Raw genomic sequence first — 12,025 nt, forward strand, 5'->3', positions numbered from 1 at the left:
AACAAGTACACTAATAATCAACAAAGGATTAAATAATACAAATGGGCAAATGACAAAAGTCGACAGTACTGAAGTACCCGTTGGGAATTTCACCTGCATGCACAGGTACACGTAGAGAGGCTGCAAATTACTACACACTGGCTCTCAGCCTAAGAACTATACTGCACATTTATTTGCTGTCAGTTACCAAACAGAGTTACGGGCTTGCTACAAAAGGAATCATAACTCTGATGTCTCCAGACTCAAGTTAATTTTCCAAGCATTTTTTAACTACCTGGATCTGAATGGGGATAAATAAAACTAGGAGGACCTTTATAGGAATTAACCAGTTAAGAGACATTTGTCTGATTTCTTTTGATATATGGTATTCAGTGAATAAACATACACTTATTAGCGATCTTTTTTTTAGTAGCAGAATAAAAAAACAGTACAAGTCTGTTACATGAATAAGCCAGTATAGTTTTCAGCAAATGATAGAGTGGGACAAAGAAATGCACATTTCTGGATATAAGGAAGCACTTTAATACATTTCATCAATGATGTATTTTCTGTAGACAGAGTGAAACATACAGGCATAAGTATTCTCTTGCTTCTTGGTAGTGTTTCATTAAAAAAAAGAAATGAAATAAACTGAAATAATTTCTAAACTTGATGCCTTGATTTTTTTAATGTGAAGTCTAGGTTTTCCACAGAATTATCATTTTGTGACAAATAAATAAATTCAAAACACATAGGACATCTTCACACAAGGACAATATATGACAATGCCCTTCAAAAAAGTTTGGGACTTTTTTCATTTAAATTTTATCTTTTTAGACAAGTAATAGATTCACTACCTGGTAATCTAGATTTATTTTAATAAACAAAAGTATATCCAAACTGTAAGTCTCTGAATTAAAACTTGATAGAACAAGCTGAAAAACTTAACATCCATGAATAGTCTGGAGACCTGGGTTCTAAACCAAGCTCTGGCACTAACGATTAAAAACCCTTGGTTACGTTTATTCCCTCTCAAAGTGTTTTCTCATCTATAAATAAGGTGGCTGGATGAGATCATCTCTGCCTTGCCCCTTTTGTTCTAGATTCTAGGAGAGTCTTACTTATAGGACCAAGCTTTTAATTACTAATATAAGACCACAGAAAACTGGCACTGCCTAGCTGTGCTCAATTAAACTAAACTATAATAAGAGTATGATATTATTCATTTTAATATTTTGGTATTTACTATAAGACATATTTTATTATATCATTAGAAGATTCTGAATTTTTAAGACCTTATATTTAGACTAGTTAGGTAGACTATTAGATGGCCTACTGATTTTTCTTTAATAGCAACATATCTCTGCAGGTTAAGAGAAGAATAAACTATCCCTCTCATTTTCAAAAGTTACAATGTAAAGACTAGGCTATAAAACTTTTACAGATATGTTTTAATGAATTATTAAAAGTAAACCATTGTAACAATTTACCATAGATTAAAATGCACAATTATTTATATTCCAAAAAAACCATGGGGTTTTTTTTCACTTACCTGGTTTGCTAAATATAGGGAGAAGGAGAAACAGAGAGAGAGACTGAGGTAAGCAAGGAGAGGAAGGGGATCAAACAGATAAAAAGACAGATTTTCACCTTAGCTTGAAAACTACCATTTAATTAATAAGCCAAAAAAAATCTGGAAGAGATACTAGAAATAAGCATAAGTCATTTCTGTATTATGGCACAGAAAAAGAAAAATCTGCCGACCTGGTAATTTTCTCACTGTGTTAAAGCATCTGTATTGCGTTTTCACCTTGCATTCAAAGTCTACAGAAATGCTGATGAGGGGAGGGGATTTTAAAAACGTTAAAAATAGCTTTTTAAAAAAAATCTTCACAAACAGCTTTGAAAACATTCACCCAGCAATTGCGTATAACTCAGAAACTAAAAAGTAAATAGCTTCACAAAGCTTAAACTACAACTCCGAAATGGTTATGAATTAATAATTTTAAGATACTACTTTTGAAATACTTTTGAAAACAACTGTTTAATCTTCTATATTATAAACCTCAGACTATTGAACGAGAATCTGTTGAAACTGCAAGAGCTCTTAAGGAACCAGAGTTCAAGCGACTTGCCAAGGTCTCATGTTTCTGCGTTTTTTCCACAACACCATGAATAGAATTCAGAAATCAGCAAAACAAAACAAATTAACAAATTTAAGTATTTTATCACCAAATCTAGCAGGAAACTATTCATTAAGGATGAAAATGTAATCACAGGAATTTACTGAGTCTGCAAAAACGGCTTATACACTAAGACAAGCCATTAAGTTGACAGCCTTTAAGAAACTGCAATTTAGTATGAAAGAATATGAAGCTCCCTTCTGCACATGATCTTAACCACTGAACCAGCCCTTTAACCCCTCCTTCCTCTTCCCACAATAATGAAGCATTAAGAATTACTTTATAGTGGCCACCCACCAGCCGAGCGGTTAAGTTCCTGCTCCGCTTCGCGCCCAGGGTTCGCTGGTTCGGATCCTGGCGCGGACCTACACCCCGCTCCTCAGGCCACGCTGAGGGCGCATCCCACACAGCACAGCCAGAGGGACCCACAGCTAGAATGTACAACTGTGCACTGGGAGCGCTGGGGGGGAGAAGAAGAAGGAAAAAAAGAAAAGACTGGCAAAAGATGTTAGCTCACGTGCCGATTTAAAAAAAAAATTGTTTTCTAAATGGAATACTAGAGGGAAAAAAATGGAAACTTGATTTTGATAAGAAACATCTCGGTCCACATAAACTTGACTATTTCCTTGAATCCTTGTGTGAATAAGATGCATTTGTAGTGAACCTTATAAATAACCAATCCTAACTTTGTAGATAAATCAAAGGCCATGAATAAACACTAACGCGCAGTTTGACAAAACAGCTTAACAAAAACTATGTAACACACAAATGCCAAATAACATCTCTTTCAGATATCATACCCAGCTCTCTAAATTAACAAAAACCCTTCAGAAAATGTTAACTTGTTTTAAAACGATGAAGTTCCCATTTTGCACAATAGCATTTTATAATAAAATACTGATTCCATTATTTTTATTCATTTTGTTACAATCCTATTTTTCCGAAGAGAAAAGCTGAGGCAGAAAATCTTTTCCTTGTTGGCATCTTAAAAAGCATGAAATTAACTGACAACTAACAAACGTAAAAACGAACTACCCAACAGTGCGACCATGGAGCCTGGCCCCCCGCGCGGCCAGCACCCGCGCCCGGCCCCCGCGACTGCAACTGAGGCTCTGAGCAAAGGCAGGCTCCGCGAGGGGGCGGGCCGCAACCACGCCCCGCGGCCTGAGGGCCCCCCCACGGCGCCCGCACGCGGCCCCGCCCCGGCAGCCGCCAGGACAGACGGCGAGGCCGCGAAAGCTGCGGCACAGCGCCGCCGAGAGGGACTCACGTGCAGCACTCGGGTTGCGCCCGCACGCAGGCCCCTCAAGGGCCACGGAGGGCTGCCGACCTGGCGCCCCTAAAACCGCGGGCTCCAGTCCCATCGTCATCTTCCCTCCACCTCCTCCCTTGAAGAGCTCACTGTTTCCACTCTGATTGTAAAAGGGATGGGCACCCCATCGCAGAAACTTCTGAATATTCTAAACGGTATACGAAAATAAAAATCATCACTCAAATAACCACTTTTCACCTTGTGGATATATACACTAATACTGTCATCAATCAGGGCATACATGTAGAGATAGTTACATGTGTTCATAAAACTGTAGCATGCTAGGCATACATTTTGCAACCTGATTTTTACACATACGCTGTATAATTTTACACATAAACTATACCACATCTTTCCACGTTGATAAGTACAAATCTACATCATTTTCAGGGTGCTTAGTATTCCACTGTATGGATGTATAATCAAAATGATATTTAGATGATTTCCAATTTTTTGCTGTTATGAACACAATACAATGAACTTTTTTTACAAAACATTTCACACATTCACCCAATTATTTCCTTACATTACAAAGAGGAACTGCTGGTTAACGGACGTACATTTAAGATCCTAACGTGTATTACCAAACGGGCCTGCAGAAAAGCTTTATCAACACGTCCTTCCAACAGCAACACTGGGTGTTAGCAATCTGTTTAGTCTGTAGCAATCTGATAGGCAAAATAAAATGGTTTCAACTTGCATTGTGTGTGAATTCCATTTTCATGACCTTTGCTTCTTCGTATTAAGCTTACTTTCCTTGATTTTAAGATCTCTAGTAAGAACATTAGCCTTCTGTCCATTATATACGCTGGCAGTATCTTCCCCAGTTTATCAGGGTTTTTTTCACGTTGTTTATGGTGCTCTTTGCCCTTCGGAAATTTTGAGTATTTTAAAGTGAAACCTATTGACCTTTACTTTGCTACATCTAGAGTCATGCTTTCAAAGTCATGTTTCTGATACTTTGATGCTATCTGTTTAATTACTTAGTTCATTTGGAATCTATTCTGAAGTACTGAATAGCTAGTTGCCCACAATACCATTTCACTGAACAATCCACGGTTTCCTCCACTGATTTGCAATACCACTTTTATCACAGACAAAAATTCTCATTTTAAGTCTTTCTGGACCCTCTATATTTTGTTTCACTGATCTATTTTGCACCTATAACATAATGATTTAATTTCTGTATTATAATTAAATATCTGATAGAACAATTAATCTTTAACAAGTTCTCTCAGCCACCCTCTCACAGGTATTGGTCTAGATGAACTTTAAAATATTTTGTCAGATTCTAAAAACCATCCTACAAGAATTCTGACGAGAATTATCACCACCACTCCAGCATACTAGATTTACACTTCTTTGTTTCTACTGACTAGAATGTAAGTTCCAAGAGAAGATGTTTTGTCTGTTTCATACACTGCTATATACCCAGGATTTAGAACTGTATCTGGCACATAACTGATGCTCAACACATATTTGTTAAATGAACAAATGTATCAATTACACAGAATTTCTAGATAATTTCAGGACATTCAAAATATCTACAACATTGAATCTTCCCACTTATACAAATCTTTTTTTTATGACTGTCAATAAACTGTTCAACTCTGTTCCCAGGGTAAGCTCACATAATTTATCTTGAAGCCAGTCAACTTACTGAGTCTCCCTCAACTGAAATCATTTTTCAAATGATCTTTTATGTTTTCTCTGTAGAAAATCTTACTATCTTCAAATACAACAAAAATTTTGGTTTTTACTCTTTAATACTTATGACACTTATTATTTTTTTGGTGAGGAATATTGGCCCTGAGCTAAGATCTGTTACCAATCTTCCTCTTTGCTTGAAGAAGGTTGTCCCTGAGCTAACACCCATTCCCATCTTCCTCTATTTTATATGTGGGATGCCGCCACAGCACGGCTTGATGAGCAGCATGTAGGCCCACAGCCAGGATCCAAACTTGTGAAGCCTGGGCTACCAAGGTGGAGCACGTGAACTTAATCACTACGTGACTAGGCCAGCCCCTATGTGTCACTTATTTTAATTGTCTTATTGCATTTTCTATAATTTCCAAAACGATGTGGAGTAGCAATGGTATTAGCAAGCTCTTTGTCTTTTTTTAACTGTTACAGGCAATCCTCTAGAGCAGTGTTTCTCAACCTGTTTTTCATTATTACCCCGTGAGGAACATTTTTAGGTCTTTTTTTCCTAACTGTCCTAGTAAATTTTAATATCATAAATATGCTGTATATTTGTATCATATACTATATGTAGATCTGTACTTTATACATAAACATTAAGATGTTTTGTTCCCTTAAGAGCTAATTTTCAATTATTGCATGCTCTAGCATTTCACCACTAAGTACGTTTGCTATTGATGTTAGGTAGCTAATACTTTATCACGTTACAGAAAGTATCTTTCTATCTTTAGTTCATTCAAAGTCTATTTTTAAAATTAAAAATGGATATCGAATTTTATCAAATATCTTCTCAGCAACAAGATAAATTTTACCTATTAATATAGTGAATTGGAACAATAAATTTCTTATCAATGAATTAATCTATATTCTAGGAATAAACATCACATGGTTCCATTTTATTAGTCCTTTAAACATTCCTAGATTTGATTTGCTAATACTTTATTTAGGAATTCTAGATCTTAAATCTTATTTACAGTAAGTCAGAAATTATCTTCTCTTGTACTTCTTTTATTGTCTGTTGTAGTATCAAGAAGCATTCAGCAGTTATAATTATTATATTATTGAGCATTTACTGTATCCAGAGTGCTATGCTGGCCTAGAAAGAATGTGAAGTTTTCCATACTTGTCATTTTATAGTTGTGTAAAGAATATAGGAATATTCTGTTCCTTGTAGGTTTCCCTCACTGGCTTGTAAAACCATACATTTCTAGTGCCTTATTATGTTTATTTGAGAATTCCCTTCATGGTTACGGGACCATATTTATAAAACTTATAAAGAGAATTTTAGCGTATTTCTCAGAAAGTTAATATTTCATTCTGATTTTGAAATTTAGTATACTACTACTTTCTTTCATTGCTGTAGTTTCCTCACCTTTTTCATTGTCCTGAGTATTTGTAAGTCTCTCTTTTTTTCATGGTTAGACCCGTCAATGCTTTCTGTTTTAACCATCTTATAGTAACAGTCCTTGATGTAAACGGTAAATTCCATCTTCTTTTTTCAGGAGAGGTGTTACCTAACTCATCACTTGCAGCTTCAGTATTTATTAATTCCTCTTCCTTGCATTTTATTCTGCTGTTCTTTTTCTATCCGTCTGAACTGAAGGCTTAGTTCATTTGTTTCAGTCTTCCTTATATTTAATAGTAACATTTAAAGCCACTATTTTTCCTACTTGTAGCTTGGGTCATATACCACCCATTTTTATATGCAACGGTCTCATTGTTCTTAAAAAGATCTGATGCAATTTTGATTTCTTCTTTGACCCAAGATTAACTTTAGAAAGCTTTAAATTATTCCACAGTTAACAGTTTACTGTTGAACTTTTTAAGTTAAAATTCTAGCTTTTATGTGTTTCATTCTTATCCCTGTTGACTTGTTTTGGTCAGAGAATGTGATCCATAAGTGTCCTAATTTGGGGAATTTATTAAGGTTTCTTCTGTGGAATTCCTTCATTTAGCTATTCCATGAGCTTCCTGGGTGAATATTTTAGATCAGGAGTCAGCAAACTACAGCAATTGAGAAATACAGTCTGCCATCTGTTTTTGTAAAGAAAGTTCTAGCGGAACACAGCTACGTGAATTTATTTCCATGTTGTCTATGGCTCCTTTCTCACTACAACACCACAAGTGAGTAGTTGCAACAATTATGGCCAAAAAAGCCTAAAGTATTTACTATCTTGCCCTTTCAGAAAAAGAGTGCCAAGAACAAATCAGTATCCTTCTCTCCCAACACCATTCTAACCTGAAACATTTTCAGCTGAAACTCCCTGAATTTCCAGATAAACAGTAAGGCTCCTCTCTTGTTTCTAGCACTAGTATTTTCATCCTAGTGACTGGAACATAGAAACCAAGAAAGAAAATCAAAACCATTGGCATGTATGATGGCATCTTCATTCTGGAAGCCATTTTGATGCAAAACTGAATAAATCTTCCAAATATTACTTATGCTCACAATAAGAATTTCAAAAGTTGTTTCAGCATCCCTTTCAGAAATTAACATCTGTTAAATCAGTGGCATTGCACAGAATTGAGAGATTTGCTGCTCTGCTTTTTTTGTAAGCACTTTACAAGTTTTTTTCTTAACAGATTATTTTTTTAATAGTTTTAGGTTTGCAGAAAAGTTGCATGTAAAGTACAGAGAATTCCCATATACCCCTTTTCCACCCCCACAAACAGTTTCATCTATTATTAACATTTCGCATTAGTGTGGTACATTTGTTACAAATGATAAGCCAATACGGATACATTATTAACTAAATTCCACAGTTTGCATTAGGGTTCACTCCTTGTGTTGTACATTCTACGAGTTTTGACAAATGCGTAAATACACGTATTCACCATTACAGGATCATATACAATAGTTCACTACCTTAAAAATCCCTTTTTTCTCCTCTCTTAGGATATCAATTATACTTCTTAAACTTTTTTCAATGGTTTCCCTAGAGTTTGCATTACACATGTACAACTAATCCAAGTTGACTTTCAAATAAGATTATAGCGCTTCATAGGTTGTGGAAGTACTTTGTAACAGATTATTCCCGATTTCTCCTTCCCATCCTTTATAACACTGCTATCATTCATTTTAATTACCTATAAGGTATAATCACCAAACACTTCATTGCTGTTACTATTTTAAACAAACTATTATCTGTTAGATCAATTAAAGGTAAGAAAAATTGTATTTTAATCTTCATTTATTCTTCTCTAATGCTCCTTTAGGTAGACTGAGTTTCTGATCTATATCATTTCTTTGTGAAGAATTTCTTTTAATGTCTTGCAAGGCAGCCTAATGGGAGACAAATTCCTGCAATTTTTGTATGAGAAAGTATTTTTTATTCACTTTTGAAAAATAATTTTACTTGTACACAGAATTCTATGTTGATTTTTCTTCTTTCAGCACTTTATTTCACTCTTTTCTTATTCCACTCTTTTCTTGCCTGCAGGGTTACTAAAAAGAAATCCAATATAATTCTTATCCTTGATCCCACATGGGTAAGGTGTTTTCTCCTCTGGCTTACTTCAAGATTTTCACTTTAGTTTTGATTTTCCGTAGTTTAAATGTAAAATGACTAGACGTCAATTTTTTAGTACTGATCCTGCTTGGTATTCGCTAAGCTTGTTGGATCTGTGGTTTGTTGTCTATTATTAATTTTGGAAAATTCTCAGCCCTTGCTTCAAGTCATTTTCACAGACAGGCCCTCTTGCACAGGGTAAATGGAGACTCACCCACCACATCCCCCACAGCCCACTACCGTCCCCAACATTATCCCCCAGAGTCATCTCCCCCACCCTGTCCTCCACCCTGTCCCCAACACTATACACTGAATAAGAACAAAGAAAAACTGAGAAAAAGTAAAAGAAAGAAAGAAAAAGAGTAGAGGAAAAAAATATATAACAAACAAAACAGACAAAAAGCCAAAAAGGGAAAAAGTTAACTACGGTCAAAGTCCCTCAGGTCACCAAAAATCAGCTTCCTGGGTTAAAAGGAACAAAACCTAGGCTCAGCCAGAGACTTGTACTAATGGAATCCCCTAACACTGGTTCCACACGAGGTCATAGCAAGAAATGAACAATCACAGTAGGGGGTAATCCACGTGGTTTCCTCACCTTTTAGTCTCAAGAACACTTTTAAGAAAAAAACAAGGAGGGGGCCCAATGGGATTTTTGCTTATGTGCACTATAGCAATCAATAATTACTTTATTAGAAATTAAAACTTATAGGATGCTTCAGTGGCTTTTTCATTTTAAGTTTGAAAAGCCATAATAATTTTGGCTTTTAAAAAGCTCATACTGTCTACACTTAAAATAATTCCTTTCTCTTTAATCTCTGAATGATTGGCCTCAACGTGATGCCATAATTTAACTGGCAATACAATACTATAAGAAAATATTCTGTTGAATAAGAAAAGACAAGGTACATTATTAACATCGCTAAAGCTGAGAGGAAGATGGCTGTCATCATATTTTCATTTCTTATTTACAGTTTTGCCTAAGGTCTTTGGAGTCGATCCTTCCTTCCATGAGCCAGAGAACCCACAATGTCCACGGGTATTTCAAATGTAGATGCTGCAACTGTGGGACAAGAAAGCAAGTCCTCTACCCTTTCCCTTTCAAGCCAGCGATCCATCATGCTCTGTGTCTGTATTATTCAGCACGGATGGGAGTCCAAATGCTGGACATGACCCCATTGCCTCATGGGAGAAAACTAAGAAGCCCCTTCAGTTATTCCTCTTCTAACATTCTTTGTTTCTGTAGATCCAAGTTTCTAATCTATATCATTTCTCTTCTCTCTGAAAAACTTCTTTTAACATTTAAGGTAGATCTACTGGCAAAAAATTCCCTCAATTTTTGTTTTTCTGAGGAAGTCCTTACTTCTCTTCCTTCTGAAGGATAATTTCACTGCATATAGAATTCTAGGTTAATGGTTTGCTTGCTTGCATGGTTTCTGAAGAGAAGTTATGATGCAATTTTCATCCTTGTCCCTCTATAGGTAAGATGTTTTCTTCCCTATGGCTTCCTTCAAGATTTTCTCTGTCTCTGATTTTTCTGCAGTTTGAATATATGTCTCAGTGCAGATTTTTTGGTATTTGTCCACTTACTGTTCTGAGTTTGCTGGATCTGTGGTTTAGTGTCTACCATTAATTTTGGAAACTTCTTGGCCATTACTACTTCAAATATTTCCTGTTCTTTTCTCTCTTTCTTCTCCTTCTGGTATTTCCATTATGTGTGTTACACCTTTTTATTTGTCCCACAGTTCCTGGATATTCTGTTCAATTTTCTTCAGTGGTTTTTCTCTTTGCATTTCAGGTACTGGCTTTTCTTCAAGCTCACTGATTCTCTCCTCAGCCATATCCGATCTACTGATGAACACATCCAAGGGAGTCTTCATTTCTGTTACGGTGTTTTTTATTTCTACCATTTTTGTTTGAGTCTTTCTTAAAGTTTTTCTCTCTCTGCTTATATTACTCATCTGTTCTTGCATGTTACCACCTTTTGATTAGAACCCTTACCATATTAATCATAGCTGTTTTAAATTCCTGGTTTGATAATTCCAACATCCCTGCCATACCTGAGTCTGCTTCTTATGCTTGCTCTGTTTTTCCAAACTGTTTTTTGTCTTTTAGTACACCTTGTAATGTTTTGTTGAAAGCTGGACATAATGTATTGATTAAAGCAATGCAGTACTGGTTCCCACAGAGATTTCCACTCTGGTTAAGTTGTGATTCTCTGTATCTGTCTGTAAGTCTTTCCAATTCAGGGGGGAAGCAGTTTGCTCTGACCTCCTTTCTCCAAAGGATAAAAGAAGAGTTCTTAATTTTCAATTTGTTCAACATTTTTCTTACTCTAAGGACAGGAGTGATGACCTGCAAGCTCATCACATGCTGGACCATAAATTGCAAGGATTGTTTTTTAATATTTACATTACTAAATTGTATTAACACAAAATTAAAGAAGTAAACTGTTAAAATTTACTCAAAGCTTTGATATATATAAAGAGAGATCTAAAAGACCTATTTTAATGGGATATACATTTAATAAGATAAAAATCAGAAATTTGTGCACTTTTTTTTTTTAACACCTAACATCTGTTGCCAATCTTCCTCTTTTTTTTCTCCCCTAGGCCCCAGTGCATAGTCGTATATCCTAGCTGTAAGTCATTCTAGTTCTTCTATGTAGGATGCTGCCACAGCGTGGCTTGTTGAGTAGTGTGTAGGTCCATGACCAGAATCTGAACTGGTGAACCCCAGGCCCCTGAAGCAGAGCATGCGAATTTAACCACTCAGCCACGGGGCTGGAGCCCTGCACTCTCCATTTTAAATTCACATTTACCAAAAAAAATCAACGGATAACAATATAATACAACTATCTTTTTAGTTTTATTGGTTAGTTTTCCACTAAATCAGTACCACCTTAGCCTCAACACATCATAAGGCTGTGGCCAACACAACAGTGTATTATCATACATTTATGTATTCAGAACTGTAAAATGCAATTTTTAAAGTGGCTAGAAATGAGAAAGATTTATATTTCTTAGACCCACAGAATCCTTGGGGTGAGAAGTGGCAGGAACTTTCCTTAGTAGTACAGTTCTTGAGCTGAGTTTGCAAAGGTACAACATAATACAGCAAGGCCTCATTTTTTAGATGCCATTAACAATGAGATATTTATAATAGGGCAAATTTCCAAATAGGGTAAGCTTATACTTTAAAATTATACATACATATCTATTTTTTAACTATTTTAACTATTTTTGCAGGAATCTTTCTAAATTGCATTTACAATAGTATATGGAACATAATTTAACTTAAAAAAAATCATTCACAGCCATATCATAATTGACTGTTCTGTACAC

The 12,025-nt window shown here is 35.7% G+C and overlaps 1 protein-coding gene across 26 annotated transcripts in view; it reads right to left on the minus strand.

Moving 5' to 3' along the window:
• EXOC2 (exocyst complex component 2) overlaps positions 1 to 12,025 on the minus strand; it is a 212,947-nt gene that overhangs the window by 180,810 nt on the left and 20,112 nt on the right. For 3 of the 26 annotated variants that reach the window (XM_070583953.1, XM_070583939.1, XM_070583927.1), the window contains exon 2: positions 4,035 to 4,142. The exons of 17 other annotated variants lie outside the window; for them this stretch is intronic. The gene's annotated coding sequence lies outside the window, so the exon portion shown is untranslated. Of the gene's footprint in view, positions 1 to 2,459; positions 2,623 to 3,197; positions 3,265 to 3,432; positions 3,623 to 4,034; positions 4,143 to 12,025 lie in introns of those variants that run through there. 6 more of the 26 variants (XM_070583956.1, XM_070583930.1, XM_070583958.1 and 3 more) reach the window with 4 other exon arrangements.

This window comes from Equus przewalskii, chromosome 19, assembly GCF_037783145.1.
Source record: "Equus przewalskii isolate Varuska chromosome 19, EquPr2, whole genome shotgun sequence".
NCBI lineage: Eukaryota > Metazoa > Chordata > Mammalia > Perissodactyla > Equidae > Equus > Equus przewalskii.